Below are 25402 nucleotides of genomic sequence, written 5' to 3'. Positions count from 1 at the left end.
AGAGAGAGGAGAGAGAGAGAGGGAGAGAGAGAGAGGAGGGAGAGAGAGAGAGGAGAAAGCGAGAGAAGAGAGAGAGAGAGAGAGCGAGAGAGGAGAGAGAGAGCGAGAGTAGGGAAGGGAGGAGAGAGCGATATATATAGGAGTGATCTATCTCTCTCTCCTCTCCTCTCTCTCTCTCTTCTCTCTCTCTCCTCTCTCTCTCTCTCTCTCTCTCTCTCTCTCTCTCTCTGCCATCCACTCTTGTCTGATGTGTCAGTCAGTCAGGGTCTTAGCAAATCAAAGTGTGTCTGTTTTTGTGAATGTGCATGTGTGTTTGATGTGAATGTGTGTGTGGTGTGTGGTGTGTGTGTGTGTGGTGTGTGTGTGTGTGTGTGTGTGTGTGTGTGTGTGTGTGTGTGTGTGTGCTCTATCTATTGGAGCCAGCCTTGTGTTAATCTGACGTGCTTGGTTGACGTCTTCAGTTGAAAACTTTGCATGACTCCATGACAATCTCTGCTTAAGCTGAAACACAGGGCAAACCCTTGCGTGTGTGTGTGTTAGAGAGAGAGTGTGTGTGCGTAAACAGACAGACATACAGACGGTGAAAGGCAGAAGGCAAGAAAGAGAGAGAGAGAGGGCAACAATAATATTAAGTTTGTGGAAAGCGGAGGGAGACAGTAAGCCTTTGAATTTGTATTGGGGTTTGTGTATGAGGGTTTAAACTAGGCCACTCTCGGATCAAATCTGTGTGTGTGTGTGTGTGTGTGCGCGTGTGTACGTGTGCGTGCGTGTGTGTGCTATTCTTACTTTTAACCTTTTTATGATTATTGATTATTGGAGTATTGGATTATTTTATATTTCAGCACATTTCTAAACCAACAGAAGTTTGAAATAAAATCCTACTGGAGTAAAAATATTTGTTTAGGTTGTTGGTAATGGCTGATGGCTTTCCTATCAAGATGTTGTACAAAGTATGACACATATGACGACTGACTACTCTAGCTCTCACCCAAACACCCCCAAAATCTCAGAGGAACATGATGCATCAATATAAAAGCAGTCAAAATGAATCCATAGCGTGTGTGTTCTTTCCACCTGTGACAGGTTTTCAGGATCGGCACGTCGGCAGAAGTAATTACGGTGCCTCAACGCACTCCTGCTGTTAGACAGTCATCTCTGTTTAATTGCCCTCCAGTGCTCCTGACCTCAAGCGGGACGTCCCAATTCTTATCAAACATGCTTGATAATTGTCTTTGGTTTGAGCCAAATGAGTCAAACTGTCACTTCGGTCAGCATCAGGACAGCAATTACACTTGGTAAGGCCAGTAGTAGAACAAAGACAAAACTCATCTCGTGCAGCAAAATCTGTCACCCTGCCATCCATTGTGCTTTATTAGATGTGTTTTGTTTCGTATTTTGGTCTTTGCTCACCACCAGTATCACCTTGAAACTTAATGTGGAGAAAGCCTTATCCATTTTGTTTGGTTCTGGAGGCAGCTTTTGTCAGACAAAAAGATGCTGTTCCTCTTATTAAGAACAGAGCAACGGGATTTCTCCAAATCCTCCATCACACACAAACCCACACAAACACTGTCACGCTTTCAGTGCTTCCCCCTGTTTCAACTTAGCCTGATCTAATCGAGCCCAGTGCACGACACACATGTACACACAAGCACACAAACACGCAGACATGTGGAGCGGGAACGGTTCGCAACTTTATTCATTTTTCATGAATATAGAAGGTGTTCTTTTACTCCCGTTGTGTCATGTGTGGGTGTGTGTGTGTGTGTGTGTGTGGTGTGTTGTGTGTGTGTGCTGTTGTGTGTGTGTGTTGGTGCGTGTGCGTGTGTGTTGTGTGTGTGAGTCTCGCTCTGGCTTGATCAGATCAGAAATTGAAAAACATCTGCCGATGTTTTTTGCTGGTGGCTTTCAAGTGTGTATGTGTCATACATGGAGCCGCCGGTCACACTAGCTGGGGAAATTAAATTAAACATCTTTATTGTGTTGTATCCTTCACAGGAGCAGACTGGACAAGATAAAATAAGATGAAACTTTAATAAAGTGTGTGGAGAAATCAGGTCATCACTGCCGCAAAAGCAGGGGATACAGACTGTGCACCCACACGAGCAATACAACGGAACAAAATAAACCTTAAGAAAATGAAATAGATAATAATAAATATGTGTTGTTGTCAATTGAAAAACAGTGCAGTGCGATGGTTGGACATGTGATCTGGACTACTGAGGTGTGGATGATGATGGTACAGAGGCAAATAGACTTTGTGCTGCTAACTAGTGGGGACAACATGCTCTTTCACGACACTGTGCAGCTGTGATGTAGGATTGCACTTTGGTACGATCACAGATGGATGTGGTTCCCAACAGACGTCACTTAAACCGACTTCAAGATTCAGTTGTGAAGTTACTTTTTAAGGAGTACTCCAGAGATTTAGTTTAGCACTTCCGAAATCCTGTGTCCTGTGTATGGGTCAAGCTACATTTCCCATTATGCAACTCTCTTATATCGTTAGTCATTCCCTGGTGGCTAAATGTACACTCGGACAATCATCTTTCAAACTTCACACCCACAGTTTGTATCGCAGGCTTTCTGTAGAAAGTCTAAAGTCTCCAAACCCAGTCTGAGATAACGCTGGTGACTTCATCATCAGAGTTATGTTGTCAGATTTTAGAAAGCTCCCTAGAGAGCCACTGAAGTCATTATACAGCTCTTTCCTCAGTTTGAGTACTCCTCGTGGTGATTAAAACTGAACTTCATATGTAAAGTCTGCGTGCCCCTTTAGCTACACAAGTTAAATACAGTTATTACTTCTTCTCTGGTTCACAAAATTACAAATGTGATGCGACGTGTCCTCTAGGTTGGGCGATCTGTTAAAATCTTCAGTTATATAATATGATAATATATGGAGATGATGAACAAAATGTCAAGAAAATAAATATAGTATTGTTACTAAACACAAAAAATATACCTGTGGCCCGTTGTGCGTTCAGGTTTCCTCACTTTCACTGCACTAGGACTACTTAACTGTGTTGTTAACTTCTCATAAAACCACACGGCAGGCAAAAGAGAGAGAGAGGGAGAGAGAGAGAGAGTAGACGAGAGAGAGAGAGAGAGAGAGAGAGAGAGAGAAGAGATGAGAGGACGATAGATCGAGGAGAGAGAGAGCAAGAAGAGAATAGAGAGAGAGATAGAGAGAGAGATAGAATAGAGAGAGAAAGAGAGAAGAGAGAGAAATGAGGGGGGAGAAGATGAGTTGGGCCCTTGAGAGAGGAAGAGAAGAGGAGACGCGAGAGAAGAGCAAAAAGGAGCGGGGAGAGAGGTCGAAGGAAAGAGAAAAGAAGGAGAGAGGACAGGAGAGAGAGCGCAGAGAGCAAAAAAGGAGAGGGAGAGAGAGAGAAAAGGAAGAGACAAAAAAAGAGAAGAGAGAGAGAGGAGAGAAGGGAGAGAGAGGAGCAAAAGAAGAGAAAAAAAAAAAGAGAAGAGCGCAGAGAGAGAGAGCGAGCGAGATATAGAAAAAAGGCAGAAGAAAAAGAAAAAAAAAGAGAGGGAGAGCGAGAGAGGAGGAAGTAGGAGGAGAGAAAAAAGAAGAAAAAAAGAAGAGAGGCGAGACGACGAGGGAGACGCGGAGAGAGCGGAGAGAGAGAAGAAATAGAAGGAGAAAAAAAAAGAAGAGAAGAGCAGAGACGGAGAGGAAAAGGGAAAGAGAAGAAAGAAAAAAAAACAAGAGAGGGAGAGAGAGAGAAGAAGGGAAGAAAGAGAGAAGAAGAGAAAGAGAGAGCAGAGAGAGCGATACGAAGAGAGAAAAAGGGTAGAACTAAAGAGAGAGTAAGAAGTCTCTTTCTTTAACACATACCACTCTCTCTCTCTCTCTCTCTCTCTCTCTCTCTCTCTCTCTCTTCTCTCTCTCTCTCTCTCTCTCTCTCTCTCTCTCTGCCTGCAGACCAGCTGAGGGCAGAGCATTAAATTTGCAAAAGAAAATGACAAAAATCGTCCAAAAAAGAAGCTGTTAGCCGATATGATCGTCCGACCCTATTATCCTCATAAATATACATACCAGTAATCTTTTCAACAATTCATGTAACACTGATGCTAAGAGGCAGAACTCATCATGTCCATGTCATTCAGTGGCCGAGGCTGCTGTTTGAGAGAATTCAAACGGTAATTTATCAATGTCCCAATTTTGATGTATACCACAAGCACCACTTACCCATCAGTTCCTCTTTTCACATTTAATTCCTGATCCTGTATTTCCCCCCCTCATCTTTCTACTGTCTCTAGCCGTAAGCCTTTCAAATAAAGCATTTACTGAGAAAAATAATCTGGAAAACACGTTGGCTCTTATGCTTTTTTTGTTAGTTGTTGCTGTTTTGCTTCTTTTTTAAACAAAGCATGAAATGTTGCAGCAGAGAAAAACACTTTAATCATTTGAATCATTAAAAACACTACTAACAATATTTAAAGGGGACACCAGTTGTGTTTCATACAGATTTGTAATAGTGGTTTTGTGATTGCATGTGTATTCATATTTGCAGTGTGTCTCAGATTGCAATAGAAGAGTTCTGTCCTACATGTGACTGCACTGTATGTGTCTGTTCATTCTAATGAGATGGATATTTGTGTGTGCGCATCAATCCGTTTAACAGTAGAGCTTTATGCCAGTTCATGGAGGGTTAAACAGACTTACTGGGGCCCCAGGCTCAGCTCATTGGGAATTGAACTTGCAACCTTCAGGGTCACGCAGACTGAATCTCTTCCTGGCCATTCTTAACGATCTAGATAACGAGCCCGTTGAGAGTCGATGAGTGTGTAGATTAGCATAAATTTACATAAATTAGGAAGGCAATTAATACTCTGTTCAATCTGTTCAGAAGTCATCTGACTATCTAGAGGGAAAGGCGGCGATAGAGAAACAGGAAGATACAGTAGAGAGACACAAGAAAGAAATAAGGACATACCTAAACTTGTGCTGTCGAAAAATCTGATGAAATTATTTGATTAGTTGTTTTGTCATCAAAGGATTTGTGAATAAATCCGCAAAAATACTATAATAATATCAGCTGAACTGACTATTGATCTGATACTGATGACAGTGATGATATTGAATCTTAAGAGGATATTTCTCACATATTTAACCACTATATTGAATCTGTCATGCTTTCATATATTTGATAAATACATGCTCAATGATAAATTTAAAGAGCTTTTGAAAACATAGCAGGTTAAGCATGAAGCATCAGAGAGTTTGACAAAACAATCACAACTCAAGGTTTGCTCAGCCTTTGCCAGAGCTTTTAACTGTATTACACAGTCTTTATCAGCAGATGGACGAGAACACAGACAAAGACGAGAAGTCCTAAGACACTATTAATGTCCTCAAAGTGCTATGGATGACATCATCACAGCTGCTGGGCTATTAAGCTCCAGGAAAAGTGAAGAAGTGGACCTTGAGTTGGGTTTGTTTTGTCAAACTACTTAGAAGGTGTGTCCTTCCATCATTATCATTTATTGGTGCTTTGGGCTACACACACTTTTTATCTGCATCATTTAATTAACCTTATTCCTTTGGTGTCCTTTGGTGGATTTATTTCACACTTAAAAACATCTCAGTAAATATTTAACAAGGTTAAGTTAAATGGCTTCCACTTTGAAGATATGTATTAATAATAGTCTGACTTTACTTAAATATTCCCTAATATTAATCTATCTGTGTAATTCTATCTTTGTGGGGTGTTAGATTGTGTACAACACACTTTTTCACTGTAACATCCACTTTCCCCCCCAGGGGGAATAATGCTTATGAATCAATACAACAAGCTACAAGATGGCTATACATGTTCATCTAAATTAGTTCTCAAACACACACACACACACACACACACACACACACACACACACACACACACACACACACAGTAATGATTAATTAATACATAATGTAAAGGACCAGCAGAGAACATTCATCATTACCAAAGTCTCAGTTTACTCTGTCTTGTTAAAATCAAGTCTTTAAGCAATGAGGCGGCAATTTCTGCTTGATCAGTCAAAAGCAGGCTTGCCACGGTTTTCGGGCAGACACCAACGACATTTCTTGCCCGCCTCATCCCCACCGACCGTAATCGGTAACACCGGTGTTGTCCTGAGTTAATTAATCGGTGAGGAAATGTCCTCACCCTGGCATCTCTAGTCAATACCCTGGGAAGCGAAGAGTAAAAATAAATAAATAAAATAACACAGCAAGGATACTGCCCCAGCAAAGGTTGTCACTTTGATTTCCACTGTTGGCCTGTTTTTTGTCATTTCTTATGTGCTAGACAGTAGGGCTGTATAGATGAGAGAGAAAGGCACAGAGAGAGAAAATAATGAGACAACACTCAGAGGAACACTGACTTCCAGCTCTCTTAGCATGGATATCCAAGGACTCATAAAATCCAGGCATTTCTAGACTGTATTATGAGTGAAAAACAACAAACACAGGGTTCTTACCTATTCATGCCTCATCTCTTCCTCGCTCTCTGCTCCTCCCACTACAAACCCAAGGGAGAGAAGGCAGGGATGGGATGCATGAACAGAGGATTCAACGCATCACCCATTTCCCCACTGGGACGTTCTTGCCCAGTCAAGCATCATTTAGAAACAATGTAATGTACCTATGTTGCTCAGCTGTATCAGCTGCAAAGCTCTTAACAGATTGCTCTATTTCGTTGTGTCACAGATAATGTGATGTTCTGAATGCTGTTTTTCTTTTCTTGTCACTGCTGTATCGCTAAACACGACACACACACTTTCTCTTGCTGAACGAACTCTCCTCTCATTATTATTTTTGGGTTTTTTTTCTCACAGAATTTTAAATGATGCATATTATTCCTTAGAATGTAAACACATGCACAGCAAATCTGTGGTTTATATAACCTTTTTTTTTTTCATAGTTGGTGATGTACTGCAACTTGACAACTCAAAATTAGGTCAAAACACACACTGGTAGAGTTCTACATGTGACATGTGGTATGCAGGTTTTCAAATCTTCCTTTGGGCAGCACATTAATATTATAATTAGACATTCGACTATCCGGTTCAGTCCACACCTCTGAGGTATCTCACTTTGGGGGTTTTTGCCCCTGCAAACTGGTAAATTACCTGAACCAGTTGACACAAAACGACTTAGGTAAATGACCCTCTGTATCGTTAACTTGAATACAATATAACAATTCAACAGTCTTGAACCTATATCACAGCAAACATGTATGCACCTACAGCCTCCAGGTGGAGAAACCCACAGCGTGCAGCCCCTATGCACCACCTCAGGGGAAACACACATTTTCTCCTACACTACATCTTCAAATTAGCTCATTCGCACTATTACATTTCCAAAGTGGTTTATTTAATGGATTTCATTTCCTTGTGCATTCCAAATGATAATTAAATGTGAAATTCATTATAGATTGTGTGCAACCACCACAAAAGGCTTCTACCTTAGTCTCTCAAAAATGTCTCTTATTAAAGCAGACATATATATATATATACACATGAACATATACTAACATTTTCTTGCCAGCCAAAAGGATCATAAGTATCATAATGCAGGCATTTGGCATATTTCAATCCATCAAAGGACACTGCAAGGGAATAAAACAGCGAGCAAGAATATTGAAAAAAATTGTAATTGAATGCTGAGAAATAAATAAACATTCTGATGTATAAAAAGAAGAGATCAAATGTATGTGTGGGGGGCCATGGATATATTAACTTGGGAATTTGGTTACTAAGAGACCATTTAAAAGCCAAGCTTTTGAAACAGGAATTGAAAGCAATAAAGATCCATAGTCTATTTGAAAGGTGAGCGGCGGAGGAGAAAACATCAAGAGAGAGAGGAAACAAAATCACAAAGCATGGTTAGTAAGAGAGAAAAAAGTGACGGGCCTTGGAAATATTATGGAAATTATACTGGGAAATGATTCCAAAAGATGAATATGGAAGATGAAGATATGAATGAAGAGATGAAATGGTAAATGAGAGAATTAAGTGTGATGTATGGGGTCCGTTGAGACGACACTCAGAGTCTTGTTATTTTGAAATGCTTTAAAGGTAAGAACTGCAGGTGAAGTGATGTGAATGCAAAAATGCTAAGTGCTAGCTAATACATAGAGACAGTTTACAAAGGGAAGACGGGAAACACCAAAGAATGGGAAGATAAAATAAAGCTTTCAAAGGTTAATATGGATTCAAAAAAGAAAGGGAGCTGGGGGGGGGGGGGAAGACGCAGGAAGAGTAGGTATTGAGGGATGGCAAGAAAGGGGGGGGGAGAGGGGGAGAATAAATGAAAGTAAAATAGAGGAAGAGAGAAGGGACAAAAGAAATTAAGAAGAAAGGAGTGTGGGCGAGAGTGCTGCCTTCCATCACCCCCTTCGTCCCTATTCTTCCATTAAATTTTTCAGCAATGAGTGAATGATGTGCATTTGCCTGCGTGTAAATTTAGGTTTATGTGTGTGTGTGTGTGTGTGTGTGTGTGTGTGTGTGTGTGTGTGTGTGTGTGTGTGTGTGTGTGTGTGTGTGTGGCTATCTGTGTGCATGTTAGATGAAAGTGTTGTGAGGTGTTTACGCTAGCCGGAGTCATGCCGCGAACAATAAGAATCCTTGATCATACATCAAAGACTTCACATTGGCACACACACTCAAACTCACTTTGACACACACATACACTACACACACACGTACACTGCCTCTGAAGAAGGGGTGAGAAAGTTTAAGCATCCTATCACAGTGTTGTGTATTTCTTATAAGAGCAGCACATAGGTTGCACCTCAGACAAACACACACAGACAAACGAAATGTACAGGCCGTCTGTGTATACATTCATAAAATTGGTGCGCAACAATCTAACACAGTCAATCACATCTGCAGTGAGTTATCTCTCTCCTTTTAGCTCTGTTTTTGTTCTGAGGAAAATATATTTTACGTTGCATTACGTTACATTTCATTTAGCTGATGCTTTTGTTCAAAGCGACTTACAATAATTGCAAACAACCATGAGGATACAAACTCAGAACCGCAAGAATCTTGCAAGTACATTAGCTTCAAATAGGCTAAACCATTTTAAGTGCTGTACATAAGCCTCAAAATAAGCCAAAGCATTAACTTCAAATAAGCCAAACCAATTTAAGTGCTACATACAAGGAACAGGTGGTTTTTCAGTCTGTGCTGGAAGATGTGAAGACTTTCTGCTGACCTGATATCAATGGGGAGCTCGTTCCACCATTTTGGAGCCAGGATAGCAAACAGGCGGGTTCTAGGTCTCACTCGTAGTGAGGGAGTAGCGAGCCGATTGGACGATGCGGAGCAAAGTGAGCGAGCTGAGGAGTATGGTTTGACCATGGCCTTGGATGTAGGAAGGGACCGATCCATTCACAGCACGGTGGCCCAGTACCAGTGTCTTGAAGCAGATTCGAGTAGCCACTGGTATGTGGGAGAACTTGGGTCGGTTAAAGAACAACCAAGGTACCGAATATCTGGCTCTGTTTGGTTCAGCTTAAACTTTCTAAACGTTATTTCAATACTTCCGTGCCGTTGGTGTTTTGTATCTAATTATTTTTGAATCATTACTGAAAATCAAACTGTAATGTGTTACTTTGCTGCGTTACTGGGTAAAGTAATTTATCTCTTCAACAGAGCATAAAATACCCTCAACAGTCAGTGAGTATGAAGAGTCCTCCGACTGCTGAACGTTATGATGAAGGTTAAATTCACAGAAAACTGCTACATAATCTGATTTAGTATTGTTTGAAGGGCATTCAATTCAAAAATCCATCTGCGGAAAAGGTTGTAAGAGTTTTGTTGTAGCGTCAAAGTCTTAACCACTTGTGAGATCATCAGCATTGCTTCAGTCTTTTTGCTTTACTGTGACAAATTGTCTGCTATGAATTACGCTGCCTGGTGACATATTCTGGCTGCTGTGACCTGGTGACAAATGAATTAGTTGCATTCCCTTGACAGAAATGAGACACATTTCAGTCACTCTAACAAGGTCCAGTCACCGTCGACATTGCCCACTGAGCTACTGACCCTTGGCTATGAAATTTAATTAACAGAAAAAGGGATGAGGATTTTTCGACCTGTGCACTGTGTTTGGTGGCAATGTCACAGTGCTGCTCTGGCAGTGCTGAAGTGCTTCTGGACTCTACTACAGACAGATATGATTAACAACAGCCCTGTCAGTGCCATCAGCCTTTGGATTCACCTCAACTATTTACCTTAGGTACACAATGAATTGTATGTGATTTGCAATCCAGTGAGCCATTGTGGCGCCCAGGAAGCTGGTTAGTCCGGCTGAAATATAACCAGCGGTGGAAAAACAAAGCTACAAATAAAATAAAATATGCATTCCCTGGGTCAGACTACATTTTATTGGTAGTAACCTTCAAAAAGGCCACAAAAACAGCTATGGATCACAGGGAAAGTGAAAAGGTGGCTCTTGAGGAGAACCAGTGGATTCAGTAGATTAGTGTAAAACATGCAGCTGAACAGAAACACATCAGGTTTAAGGGACCTTAAACGTCCTTATACTGACTTATTGAATCAACCACATATATAGTAGTGTTCTTATACAAAAACAATTTGAACCACAAACACTCAGTAGAACAAAAACACCAACTGCTGGCCTTTAAATTGTCGTTATGCACACAGACTCACAATGACGCACACAAACATGCATCATTTGTGAAAACTGAGCTTCCTCTGTATTCAGGGAGTGAAGAGGCAAACCAGAAACTTGTCAGTGATGACTTGCTCATGTGACAAAGGCTAGTGTGTGTGTGTGTGTGTGTGTGTGTGTGTGTGAGTGTGTGTGTGTGCATGTGTGTGTGTGTGTGTGTGTGTGTGTGTGTGTGTGTGTGTGTGTGTGTGTGTGTGTGTGTGTGTGTGTGTGTGTGTGTGTGTGTGTGTGTGTGTGTGTGTGTTTGTCCTGGTGATTCAGTTATCATCAGCACATGCCAACAGCAGATGCTTGGGGGTAAAATCCTCCTTTCCACCTACATATCAGGGTCCAGTGGCCACCAAACTTCATAAAGTATAAAAACTGGCACTACTGCCTAAAAAACTTTGAGGAAAGCAAATTGAGTGTTGCGTTTACACACAGAGACACACAGACATACACTTATTTCCAGCTGTTTAGATCAATGTGTTTACAGCTACGTTCTGAAAATAGCATCTATTCCAATCAAACCCATCATTACAGTGGAGACAGAATAGAAAATAATAAATATTCCGTACAGCCAAGACACAGTTTATAGCAAAGAATAGTAATGCAGTTGGAAAACTCACTCTGCAAGCACCACGCGTCTGCGAGGAGCGCAAAAAAAAAAAGCCAAAACAAAAATCTTCTCTCTGAATTTTAAGGTTGCACATTTTAAATCCAGAACAGAACAGAGCCGGCAGGTCCTCCATCCTAATAGTGAATGTACTTTTTGTAACACGAAGGCCCTTTTCATTAAAGGTGTGAGCTCAGAAAGCATATTGACTACCTTAAGATGTTGTGCTGCAAGACACTTTTGTGCTCTGTTGATACATTATACCCTAAAATGCATTTTCTAAACTGATTGTGCCCTAAACCTAAAGCAACAAACATATTTCAAGTCTATCTGTTGTGCGCGAGCATAATGGATTCATGTCTTACACTGACTTGACAGCCGGCAGCCTTTAGGATCATAATACATTTGCCAAAAGATACATGAATGAAAAATGCACAATCTTTTTAAAAGGACAGTTTGGAAGAAAACACTTTTTAAAAGGACAGTTTGTGTTTTACCAATAACTTTGTCAACTTGAAATAAAATGTACTTTTTGAAGACAAGCTATGCAATCAAGTCTTCCTGGTGCAAGTGTTCATTTCAAACAGTGGCTGGTACATCAAAGCCATCCAGTCACTGAAAATAATGTAATAGTGTAATCTGATTGACTGTTAAACTTAATGCTCTTCTCTTGGGTGACGAGTCTGTTCACTCGAATGACTTCACATTTTGTCAGTTAATGGCTGTCCAAGTTTCGATTCAGTGCTTACTAAGGTGCTTGTTAAAAAAGTAAATCTGATATTTAAATAGGAGGCAAGTACAATACTTAGGTGAAACAATTCACACTCAGTTTGTTCCCACTCCGGACACATACACATACAAAGTTGCGACGTTATAGTGCCACTTAATGGCACCTTAATTAAGGTTGTTATTGAATTACAATTTAATAACTGGTACAAAGAAATACGTCAATTCTCCTTAAAAGTACTGTGCAGTAGTCACATAGTTACACAGAAGAGCCAATAAAAGACCAAAAAACAAACAGGCAATATTGAATAAATTCTGTAATGAATTATTACTCCACACTCTTACTTGTTTTATTGTTATTTTTTTACTATTGTCTTTTATTGCAAAACAACTACTGTATATTCTTCAGAGACATTGTTATTGTTGTAAAATCACAGCAAGAGGACAGCAGGCTTGCGTTCCCAGTAGTATCTACTTTTAATGTCTGTTTTCACTATTATTATTAGAAGTATTAATATTAGTATGTGTGGTACTCTTCTCATCAGTGTGATTTTGTCAGAAATGTAATCTGCAGAGGAGGATCAGGGACATACTGTTCTTGTGTGGGCTACAGGCGCAGTTAATGTATTCAGTTAGTTTTTTTTTAGTCACATGTGGGTGCATGTGTATTGTTTGGATACGCGTGGAAGCTGGTGCTTTTCTGAGATGCTTGTAATTATTCTCCTCCTGTTGTTTTTAAACGTGACATGTCTCACACGAGAACATCAAAAGTTTCTCCTCACTGCTCTCCCCTCTCACATTCCCTCAGCGTATCGTCTCCTGCGCTCCCTCTCTTCACTCCTTAAAGGTTTCCCCCACTCCTCTTACATTTTCTACTTTGCATTGTCCTCCTGTCATTCTCACTCTCAGCTTCTTCCTTTAAATATGTTTATGCATTGTTTTCTTGGTGCGTATCATAGCAGTGTCACTTTCCCGCTGTCGTTTTCTGCTTCATGTTCCTGCAGTTCTTTTATCTGTCCTTTTCTCTTCTTCCTCCAGCCGTCCTTCACCCTCTGCTGAAAGATGGATGGATTGAACAAAGTGCTTAATGAATCAATGAATGATTTTATATGTGCGTGTGTAACAGAGAGCATGAAAGAGAGAAAAAGGTTGAAAGAGAGAAAGTGTGTGTGTGTGTGTGTGTGTGTGTCGTGTGTATGTGTGATAGAGTAGTGAATGATTGTGTCTGTCATTTAGCTCACCATGGCTTGTCACACCATCAAACTTATTCCATTTAACAACCGTGTGTGTGTCTGGGTGAATGTGTGGATGCGTGTGTGTGTGTGTGTGTGTGTGTGTGTGTGTGTGTGTGTGTGTGTCTGCGCTCACAGGTATGCATGTGCGAAACAGGACATGAGTTTTTCCAAGCGTAGAAATGGTTTTCTCTGGACTGAACACTATTTAAATGGAAACACTGTAAAACGTTATAAAAAGCTGTAAAGTACTGTAAAACCAAGGTGCATTCAACGTCGAGCAGTTGCACGGTTCAGCCTCACATCATCAATCTGCTGAGATGATCTTGACTGCTGCAAGATACACACATATATGCACACACACACACACACACACACACACACACATTCAGAACTATATTTATGGACATACAGCTGCACAAATACTTTAATGCTGCCTTCTGTTTTAAGGTATTAACATGTACACATTTGACCTTTGGTTTCACATTGTAAAGTGGACACACCGCTTATATACTGATACACACTGATCTTTTGTTTTATGATGTGAAATGCGCACACACTGCCATGCCTGTGTAGAGATGATTAATAGTCACTGCTCTGTTGGATAATGAACTGTAAAATATATTATCATTTAACAAAGTTTTATGTCAATGTGTCTGTGTGTGTGTGTGTGTGTGTGTGTGTGTGTGTGTGTGTGTGTGTGTGTGTGTGTGTGTGTGTGTGTGTGTGTGTGTGTGTCGTTCTTTTATTTAAAGGTCCAGAAGTCCTTTTCAGGTCTCCTAAATGTATTTCAATGAAGTGTTGATAGTAAATCCCTTGTTGGAAGCATTGGTGTTAATCTTTGTAATCCAGTGTGTGTGCGTTTGCATAATCCAGTCAGACTTCACCTGTAAAATGTTTGTCAGGGGATTGGCTTTACAGGCACAGTAATGCAAACTTGATTGTATGATGTTTGTAGACTTTCTATTTGCCCTTGTACACCAAAAGCATCTTAAAGGATAAGTTCACATTTGTTTTCCAAGGCTATCGTAAGTCAATACTTACGTGTCCGAATGAAAGAGTTATTGGTCACTTTAATAATATTCCAACATAAGAGATGGGAAACCAAATCCAGTCCTTCTTCAGTGCAAAACTGCATTCTAAAGTTTGACCAAAGCTAATATGAGGCTTCAGCAGTCTGAGTTAGAAAAATCAATAATCATGGAAATTCCCTCTCGCAGGAGCCGTGATCATCCATTCAGAGAAGCAGCTTTTTAAAAGTTGTTTACTTGTCTTCTCGCGGTCAGACCTTTTACAAAGCATGAATTCAGACTTTTTACAAATCGGCATCATGATGTAGTTATTTCAGCATCCTTCACTGAAATTAAATCACATTTAATGTTATTTCAATACTGCTGAATTCAGCTGTGCAAAGTAACACAAATAAAGCAAACTGGCACGGTTGACACAAGGCAAAAATAAGCTTCACGTTTGGTGTTAACATAGCATAAAGATATTTACACATGATCACTGTTTAAACATATGAAATGATAATGCATCTGCATGTAGTAACTAGCACAGGATGGCAAATACCAGCCAATGTTTAACATATAGCACTTCTGGGGTTGGAGGAGCAGTGTGGTTAACTCTGAAGGTGTTTCCTGCTTCCTGCACCGTTTAGGTTAGCGTGTCCCATCACACACCTGCTCATGCATTGACAGCGATGTTCTTCTGGTTTATCTGCAGTTGTTAGTGATTAGTTCTCAGTTGTGTGCTATGAAGTTCTAGCATCTTCAAAAACTATTTTTATAGTTATAATACACCTATGGAGTAAAATGACTATTGCATCTCCAACATGCTGTTTTTATGTTTTATATTTTTTAATGAAGAGCCACTGATTGACTTTATTGTCATATTTCTACTGTAATCATACAACGCTGCCAGTGTTTTTATTATGCATTTGCATACACTGTAATTAACTGTATGATGCATGACTATTGTAACTATTAAATATATCATCTGTTAAGTCTTTTACCTCCTGCAAGGCCTGTGGAACATGCATTAATGAGGCTGATACATAAAAAATGTAAGTGTAATTTAAGTGTATAATTCTACAGTGTTTCTTTCTTCAACCTATTTAAATGATTAAAAATGTGCACCTGGAGAGAGACAGTTTGACCGAGTTTTGCATTAGCCATAATTACTTTTTTTCAAAGAAGATCTTTAGAGCCATTCGTTGTTTTCAGAGCACCTTGACAACTCTTTATGAAAACATGTAAACAAAAGTACATGGTGGTTGTGGATGGTGTAATTGTGTGTAGAGAGGAGATGGAGTACATTGTGTCTTTCCTATCAAGACAGTTGTCATGACAAGGTAACATTTGAGTAAAATTACCTTGGATAGTTCACTGAATACAAGACTTACAGCATGTTGTTTTGTCTTTCTGCCACATTTATGTTGTTTTTGTGTTGCAATCACAAGAACCACGAGTCAATCAGAAAATCTGGGACACAGGGGCGTTCTTTATTGGCCGTGGAAAATGAGTGTGTGTTAGACTGTAGGTAGTCACATGCATCTAAAACACACACACTGTAAAGATTGTGAGCTTATCTTAGACACTCATATGCACATACACAAATATAAACTACACACTCTTCACCACAGTCACCCATTTATCTTGTATATTTAGTATGTTGTAACACTAAAGCACAGAGAGCTTAGTTTATGACGTGTGTGCGTGTGTGTGTGTGTGTGTGTGTGTGTGTGTGTGTGTGTGTGTGTGTGTGTGTGTGTGTGTGTGTGTGTTTAAGTATACCAAAGAAAGCCCTGAAGGGGCTGTTTATTTCCCAAAATACAACATGTATTGATCCAGAATAACTTGAAACGCCCACAAACTCACACTCATTCAGATATGTAAACACAAACAGACACATTTTCCCACACACACACACACACACACACACACACACACACACACACACACACACACCCACACACACACAATGGTGTACATAGGTCTACATGAAATGTCTATCTCTTACTTTATCTCTCTCCCACACACAACAATTGAAACATACACATTGAGCAGAGATGAGAGTGTTAGAGTTGAAATATGGGAAGGTTTAACAGGGCTTACATTGTTTTTATGGTTAACACCCACAGAGGAACACACATACACACATACACACAGGCAGATGGGCAGAAATAACAGGAAAGCTGGGGATAAGCTATGTGATCTCTCACACACACACACACACACACACACACACACACACACACACACACACACACACACACACACACACACACTCACACCCACACATAGTTACAGTCAAGCGGTTGGTCCACCAGCGTCAACAAAGAAACTTCCCAGCATTTGCGGAGCAAGACAGACAGTCGAAGATCAAGTCTGGCCTTTTTGCTAGCCCCAAAACAATATATTTGATTTTATATATTGTGCATTAGGTAGCGTTGTGCTTGTAACTGAGAGTATTGCCCATCTACATCCCCACAAAAACAGCTGTATTGCCTCTCTAAGAAGTGTTGGACAGGAACCATGGCCAGGTCGTGTTGTTGCCCTCTTCTTTGTTATTTTATTTGAGACGAAAATCCAAGTTTGTGTTTCACTGCCAAGTCATTTGGTTTGAAAGCAAGATAGTATGGTTCATTTTGGATTAATTCACAAAGAAACCGAAAAGCATGTCCTCATAGGGCTTCCAGAGGGTCCACAGCAACATCAGCAATAGTTTAATTTCACTGTAATTTAACAGGAAAACCCCATGGACTAACTCTTACCTTCTGGTTGTCAAAAGTAAAACTTTAATTTCCTTCAAAACTGCAACATGGTCCCATCTTTTCATAACTTATCCTAAATATTTAGGATTTAAAGAGTTTGTATTGTCAGGGTAAGTTCCTGCAGTATTATCCAATCACAACCCACTTTACTGAAATGAACACTAGAATAATTCAGCGTGGTATATGTTAATATCTTTCTGCTCATCTAGAACATTATCAAACATTTACTTCATATCCACATGCACTAGATATTTACTGTTGCTTGTTTTTGTTTGTTTATTTAGTTTTTGCTGCTCATCGTTTAACTGCTGTTTCATATTGTGCTTACTAAAAGAGACTGCAGTCTGTGTCCTTCAGGTATTTGTTCCTCCTAGATAGTTAATGAGCCACATTTAGTCTCAGATACAAAGTGCGGCTCATTAACTTTCAGTGAATAAAAACCTGCAAGACATCTGCCCTTGACAAAGAGGGCTCGACACCCCTTTACATGATTATTGAGCTTTACACCAGTATTTACATCATATTTTCTCATCTAAAGGGAACATTTCAATCAGAGGCTCGGTCATCAGTCAGTGTGGGCTCACAGATTCATCTTTTATCACTAATCTTAGATGCCCTTATTTTGACATGCAATATTTCTAACCTGATATTAATCAGATTACATCTGCATGGAGGTTTTCCAGTAGACAGTTTTTAATTCCTGACACAAAAGGTTTTCAAAATTATTACAATATTAGATCCATGTAGGTTTACTGGTATTGTGGAGGGATACTGTGCGCAGCCATTAGCAGAGCACATGTCGATTGTTGATCTCGAGGTTTGGCCCGCATCTTAATCTAACCACGTCAACTGTGTGTGGAGCTGCTTTTCTCCTTTTTGTTTTGCGGACCTGAACCAAACTGCTAATCCCCTATGGAATGTTTTTATTTAAATTGTATTTTACATCAGCTATTCATAAAATGTAACATCAGTCCTTAGTACTTTGTGTTTTTTTTATGTCTTAGCTATCTGAAACTGACTTCCCAACGTTCGCTAACCTCGGTGGCATTGTCAACACTTTCTGAAGCGGTTCACAAGACCTACCGCTGCTTTCACATTTATTGTGAAGCACACGCAGGAAGTGTTGAGTTAGTATCGGCAGCAGCTTTCAACCGAGCAGAACAGAAAGCAATGGGACTCCTGCAGTGACAGTGTTGCTTGAGTGACATGATGACTGCTGGAGAATAGTGATAAATAGGGCAATATTATACAAAGGGGATTGCAGTGGAGCTGAGAATTCAGGGACAGCGTATGAATGAATGAAACAGAAACACTGGTTTGAGTCCTAATCAGGTTCTTTGGTGTGAGGGATCAGACATTTATTCCAAGTGCACAGATGTCGATATCCAAACAGAGCCACCTTCTGGAGTGATGAGGTAGAGTCAGCTAAATCTGGCTGTCCACCTCCATTGTCGATTTGATTGATGTCACACTGAACCATGGTAGTTCCTGAGAATTTGGAGTTCCTGACATCTCTGATTTATCGGAAGGAAGCTGTGTTATCTTAATTATGTCACTCAATTCATGCTTCATTGCCTTGGTAGACATGTTGTGAAGTTGATGTGGTATTGACAGTATGTATAGCTCATACAACATTTGTATCATGGCCAGGCAGATTTGTCATCTCGTGTTGTGCCGAGCAAAAGTTTTTAGTAACTGCCTATGTGGTGAACATAACCATGTCACATATTTAATTTCACATGAGTGCAAATCTGTCCATTCAGTTGTGAAGGAACAAGGGTCATTTTATTCTTCTGCTATGTTCACTTCCAAGTGAACAGGCAAATGTAGGATTAAGCATATCACACATCTTAAATTTAAAAGATTTAACATCACTAAATCCGTATAGGCACATGAGAACACTGAAAAAGTGTTTCATATTTAATTATACTTTATAAAAGTGTTCACACAGCATAATGGAGGATAATGATAATAAATGTAGCTATATCTATGATTAGTATCATAATTTCTTTTCTGAAAAATCAATAATTCAGATGTTACACCCTTACAATCTCAAATTACCTGAACGAAGTGTCTGCTTTCCCTTGACATTTACTGGCGAAAAGCATTGCTAATAAAGCAAGCTAGGAGAAAGGAGTAATGACACGACAATTTTAAACATTTATCCCAATTTTTATGTTACTCAGTTCCTTAAATCCCACTTCTGTGCATCAGAAGCTTTAGTGATCCCCAAAAACTGCACTTCAGAAAATGCTCCTTGACGTCATCTGGCAGACAGTAGGAACAATAGACTTGTTCTCTTTATGTTTAATCCTGGGTACTGAGAGTAAGCTATGCTCTTTTATAATACTTATTTGTTTGACACAAATATGAAATATCTAATCTTTTCTGTCCTTTAGCCAGCAGCACATTACTTTAAACAGTATGATGACTGAAGGTGTAGAAAAGAAGCAGCCATTTAGAGACACATATTGTCCAATTTATACTTTATACTGCCTGTTGGCTATCCCCATGGGCTATGATGCAACCTCTTGTGTTTAAAAATGGCAATAAAGCATATCTGGTGTGTGTGTGTGCGTGTGTGTGTGTGTGTGTGTGTGTGTGTGTGTGCGTGCGTGTGCGTGTGCCAGATGATATATGGGAATAGTTGTGACATCGAGTTTACCCACAATTCCTTGCTGCCCAGGGGCCCATGAACTGTCACCTACCAAGGAAATTGACTGCGCACTCACACACGCACACACACACACATTAGTGTAAGTATACGAAGACGGAGACAGAAGCAAATATGTATCTGCTCACATGTACATACGAGAAGACGCCAAGACAGACGTGTGTGTAAAGATATACACGATAAATACACAAGTCACACACATAAGCACACAGGAAGACAAATTGATGCACACATACATACATCATGAAGAAAGACATACACACAAACACTCACACAAGCCCATCCATCCCTTCTGTATAGTGAGTTGACAGATGTAAATGTGCCCAGAGGACAGCAGGACTAAATGAAGATGCATTAGACCTGTGTGAGTGTGTGTGTGTGTGTGTGTGTGTGTGTGTGTGTGTGTGTGTGTGTGTGTGTGTGTGTGTGTGTGTGTGTGTGTGTGTGTGTGAGAGAGAGAGAGAGAGAGAGAGAGAGAGAGAGTGTTGCATGGACAGCATGATTAATGTCCATTTAAACATTTGAGCAATGGACACTTGTGTTCCTATTTTGTTCAATTGTACTCTATTCTTTTCTATTCTTAGCATTTATAAATGTTTTACAACGTGGGGTAAACTTTTTCCTGATTTTCTTGATTCTTGTTTGTGTCACGTCTGATCTGTGAACTTAATTATCAACCTAAATGTTGCCTTCCTGACTAGGTGAGAAAACCAACAACACGACACACACGTCAAATTAAAACACAAACATGTGCAGCACTGCCGTAAAGTTACACACTACTCTGTCTCAGTCTCATCTCTACAAACACAGAATTAGCAACCCTGTATTAAAGACGAAGAAGAAGTGTACTTTGCATGTGCACGTCTCTGCTTATGTGCTGCATGCTTTCTGTGTGTATGTGTGCATTCATGTAAATAGGGTCACACACGTGCACACGTGTACGTGAGTGTTGATGAGGAAAGTGATTTTATTTTCTCAATTATTTTGTTCCCTCTGACAAAGCACAGTCTCAGCGCAGGCCACTCTTACTAGGGGAAGGCACCGCCAGGTTGTCATCAATGATGACAGAAAGGGAAAAGATAGAACAGGAAGTGGCAGTGCTCTTTAGCAGCAGGAGGCGAGTGATGAGGGAGACCGGGTAATGGATGTGGTTTTAAAGATTTTGATATTGTTTGGCTGAATGCGATGTTATCATTTCTGCCGACCCCTTTGTCGATGTCACAGTGAGGTGTGGGGACCTTCGGTTGTTATTGTGGAGGGCTCCTGATGCTCTAAGCAAAGTGTGTTACATAGAAAAATAGACAAGTCAGCAGCAAAACACACAGACGGACTGACATTCTGTTTGCTGACTTTGTATTTCCTGTCTGCTAAAGTCATTTCTGTGATGCACTTAATTCCATTTCATTTCAGTAATGCATTTCTCAGGGTAGCACAACTAAACTGCTGCTTCACTGGTTGCTTTCATATTAACTAGATGGTTCAGGCCTCAAGTACAGTATGAATTAGTAAGGAGTGAAGCTATTTTTGGCCACATGAACTTTATTTATAATGATGAAAATCTAATTTTAAATTTTACACAGAAAGTGAACATTTTACAACTTTGCAAGTACAACTTTCTATCTTGTCTTGAAATATTAACAAAGTATTCAACCTTTTTGCAACTTCACAATGAAGCTGTGGGGGGGGGGGGGGGGGGGGGGGGGGTCACACTGTCATCTTTGTATGAGCAGCTCAGTCATTTGGTTGGAAAGTGAAAATGTTCACAGAAGATAGAAAAACAAAACAGTAAAGCCATTAGTAAAAACAACCCAAAAGTAAAGCCATTAGACATTAAGGATACCACAGTGCTTTAAAAGAATACACAATAAACTAGATACAGATACAGTTAACCATCTAAGGATTTGATACAGCTCGATATAACACTATTTTAATACGACAGTTTAACCTAATTCATAGTATTCTCATGACATGTCGTATATTTCCTATACCACTACGGCACACGTCACCACATAGTTGTAATTCAGTGACAATAACCAGCTGTTGTTTGCCTTATATCTGTAATGATGATGTGATAGACTATTATGAATTAGTGACATGGTGTCCCGCATTGTGTAGCTCCCCACTAGTGACTGCCTGTCTTCCTGCTTGCACAGCTCCAGTCCCTTCACTGTAGCAGAGAGGCGGAGCCAGGTCTCCCCGCCGGTCTCTTCCGTCGTACACACAGACACTTAAAAATCTGCTTAAGTGGAGCTATTTCTGATTGTATTGGTTTATGAGGGACATGTTGAGTTTTGCGTATCGTATCGGTTTAAAAACGAGTAGAAAATGATCTGCAGCTATGCACTCTCTGTGCAGCACATCAGTTTCATGCTCTGTATTGGAACTGTTTTAAATGACATCGTCCCTATGAAGTAAAAATACATTTTAATTAATTGAATAGTGCAGATGTTCTTAACTGTGGATGTGTTGTGTGTTGTGTAATACAGAAGTTGACTGATGTTAACTCAGTTTGTCCCCTGCAGCACTCTGTAGCCTTAGGCAAGGTCACTGTTTCTATAGCAACCACTGGCCAGGAGCACACTTCCCAAAAGTGTCATTGTGTTATTATTTTTGGACATGCCATTTAAGGATCTCTCAGATAAACTGCTTCTCAAAACTTTATGGAAAGAGATATGCAACTGCTATCATCACGCTCGGTTAGTTGCAGCAAAGAGCTCCAGTCGATTGTAGTACTCACCACGGGAACAACAAAAGATTATTTAAAAAGTTAGAGTTCATTAGAGTTCCATACGATTATAAGAGTAGAAGCTTTTTTAAATTAATTCTTTGAGGTTTTGACCCATAAAGATTCTCCTCTGTTCTCCTTTTAGTCTCTTAAAAAAGGAAACTCATGTATGTCCCTTAGCAGCTTCTTTAGTTCAGCTTCATTCCCCAGCACTGCCAGTCCAGCTGGGAAATGTAGCCGATCCAGCACAAACCGGGATTACCCTGAGGTTTCCTCCAAGTCAGTCTTGGCCCTGAACACCTTAGGTGGCAGAGTCCCTCACTTTGTATCTGAATACCTTAATGCAAAACAGCAGCAGCTTAACACTGATGTCTTCCAGAGCCAGTGAACTCCTCATCCTCACTACATGTATCCACAGGTTCATTCTGGCTCCTTGTTTTCTGTGATATTTTAGAATTACATGTCATTTAGCAGACGCTCTTATCCAGAGCAGGGACAGTCCCCACAACTCAGGGTTCAGGGGCACAATGGTGGCATTGAACTTACAACCATCCAGTATTGTATTTGGAAGCTGTAACACTAGACTACTAGGCCATCACCACCAATCAATTCACATCAATGGTCCATAATGATATTTTGGAATTACCTCTTTTTATCAGTAGTGTCACAAATCATAGTTTGTTCAATAGCAATGAACAACCGTTGATCAAAATTAATTAATCAGGGTGATACTTACCTTAACAAAGCTGTCCTATCTTTGGAATGACAGACAGTTTTAACAGCGTATTGCAACAACACTAACATGGTAATTATTGGACCTGAACATGCTCATGTTCAACTTCTACCGGCTCTTCTTGGCACACAAATGCTAACCTACTGCTGAGAACCTTGAACTGTTATCTATCAGAATCTGAGCCCCACAAAAGGCTTGTTCACTTCTGATTTGTTCACCTAAAGAATGTCTCAAGAACAAGATCATTCAATATTTTAAGTGGCACTCACTCTTATCTTGTCAAGGCTATCTTACTCTGCCCTGTGCCTTTTTCTTCGCCAGAAAATGCTTAGCTCTCAAGTCTCCCAAATGCAACTGCTAGACTGAATTTTTTCCAACATATTTCCACTCATTTTAATGTACATCACTGGTGCTAATCTGCGACAGAACAGATTTTTTAATTCAAGCTCTTTAAAGTCCACATATTTTGTATCACAAAGCAGGTGAACTGCAAAAGAAAATGGCAGCGATTGACACAGCATCTCCACAGGCGAAAAGATCTTGGCCATGCTGTGGCTAGATGGCTTTGGTCCACCCCGATTCACCTGAATAGAAGTGGTGATCAGAGACCACAATGATTCAAAATAGTAGCACTCAAAGCTTTGTCAGTCCCATTGTTGCTGATTAGGGGGATTGCACCCCAGCTCAAGACTGGAGAAAAGGCAAGCAGCCAGAGAGAACAGGATTGAGGTGGCATGGCCCTGGAGAGAGAGGAGAGGAGGACAGTAGAGCAAGACCAAGTTTTAAAGCCTCAAGCTTCTATTTAACAGGTTCTGTCTTGAAGTAATTATTCTCTTCGCTACAATATTGTTATTGCCGGGAGATAAACCTCTATGCTCCGGGTCTGAAAAGGTTGAGAATCATTATTTAGTAACTAAGTGCTCTCAGTAGCCCAACAGAATGGCACACAGACATTAGAGCTCTGGGTTGACTACTCTGTACTGTACAAAATGATATAACAATAGTAATGACTCTGACATAAAGGATTGAAGAATTACAATAAAAGTAGCTTTTCAAATATTGAAATGCAATAACAACTAACATTTCATGACATTAACTTTGTTGGAACTTGAGCAATTCCCATGGCAAACACATTCAATATAGTTTTATATGTTAATAAATCAAAGGGTTTGCTTGTAGTGACGAGTGTTACAGCAGTAGGCCAGCCTTTCTTCTTCTATGGTCTGTTGGTCTTTCTGTGACTGCTGCTCTTTACAATGTTGGCCATCCCAGCGTGGGTATGTTGCATATTAGTTGTATATTGGTTCCATAGCCAAGCTGGACAGGCTGAGGAGAGGAGACCAAAGAGGAGAGCTGGTGTTTAACAGAGAGTAGCTGCTATAGTGATTACTCTGTTTAGTAGGTGATTGATTAGAAGAACTGCTGGTAATGTCACTTGCCCCGCTAATATATTGCCACTGATGGGAACATAGGGAAGGTGGTGTTATACATTTAAATACGCAGATCAGAAATACGTTTTTTTCTTACACTAAGGCCTAAATGTGGTTTTAGGTGTCAGTTTTCGACTGCGGACTACAGATCTGTATGTAGACAGAATCTGTTTTGCTATTGCAGTGTTTGGTATTACCCGTACACACCCATTGGTGTTGTTTACTACGTAATTTGTGGTTCTACAAGCACTGATTCATTAGGCTGTGGTTTATTCCAAGATATTCTCATTGTTGTAGTACAAAGTGAAGTCTGTACTCTGATTGACCTCCAGATCATTGGGAATTAACGCTGGATACATCACTGCCTGGCACACTTCAAAAAGAAAATCCAACATCTGAAATTGTCAAGCAGAATCCCGATATGTTGTTCTCATTATCTTGGACAGTGCAGTCCCTATTTGAGATAATAAACATCTCTCTCTCCCAAAGCAATAAATGCAGGAGTGAAAGCTCTGATTTGTAATATCATTGGGACGTTCAGTGCAGCATGCTGTATTTGAATATGAACCGAGTAGGCATCCCTTGGTTTTAAGTGTTGTATGACAGAAAGCTTGATCCTCGCTAGGGCCAGACTGATAAGGTTAATACTATTGGAAACATTACTGGACGAGCTAATACATATTAGTGCTTGAACACATTGGCCTACTGCTATACCATGAGTTACTAATGCTTAGTATACTAGTGTAGGTATATCATTGGCAGCCATGTTGTCTGTGTCCTTACTGAAAAGCTATTCTTAAGTAATTTGTC

At 40.1% G+C, this 25402-nt stretch overlaps 1 protein-coding gene across 1 annotated transcript in view; it reads left to right on the top strand.

Moving 5' to 3' along the window:
• Positions 1-25402, top strand: part of LOC115003981 (CUB and sushi domain-containing protein 1-like) — a 255742-nt gene that overhangs the window by 61287 nt on the left and 169053 nt on the right.

The sequence above is a fragment of the Cottoperca gobio genome, chromosome 3 (genome assembly GCF_900634415.1).
Source record: "Cottoperca gobio chromosome 3, fCotGob3.1, whole genome shotgun sequence".
Taxonomy (NCBI): domain Eukaryota; kingdom Metazoa; phylum Chordata; class Actinopteri; order Perciformes; family Bovichtidae; genus Cottoperca; species Cottoperca gobio.
This window is presented reverse-complemented; position numbering and strand designations above follow the sequence as displayed.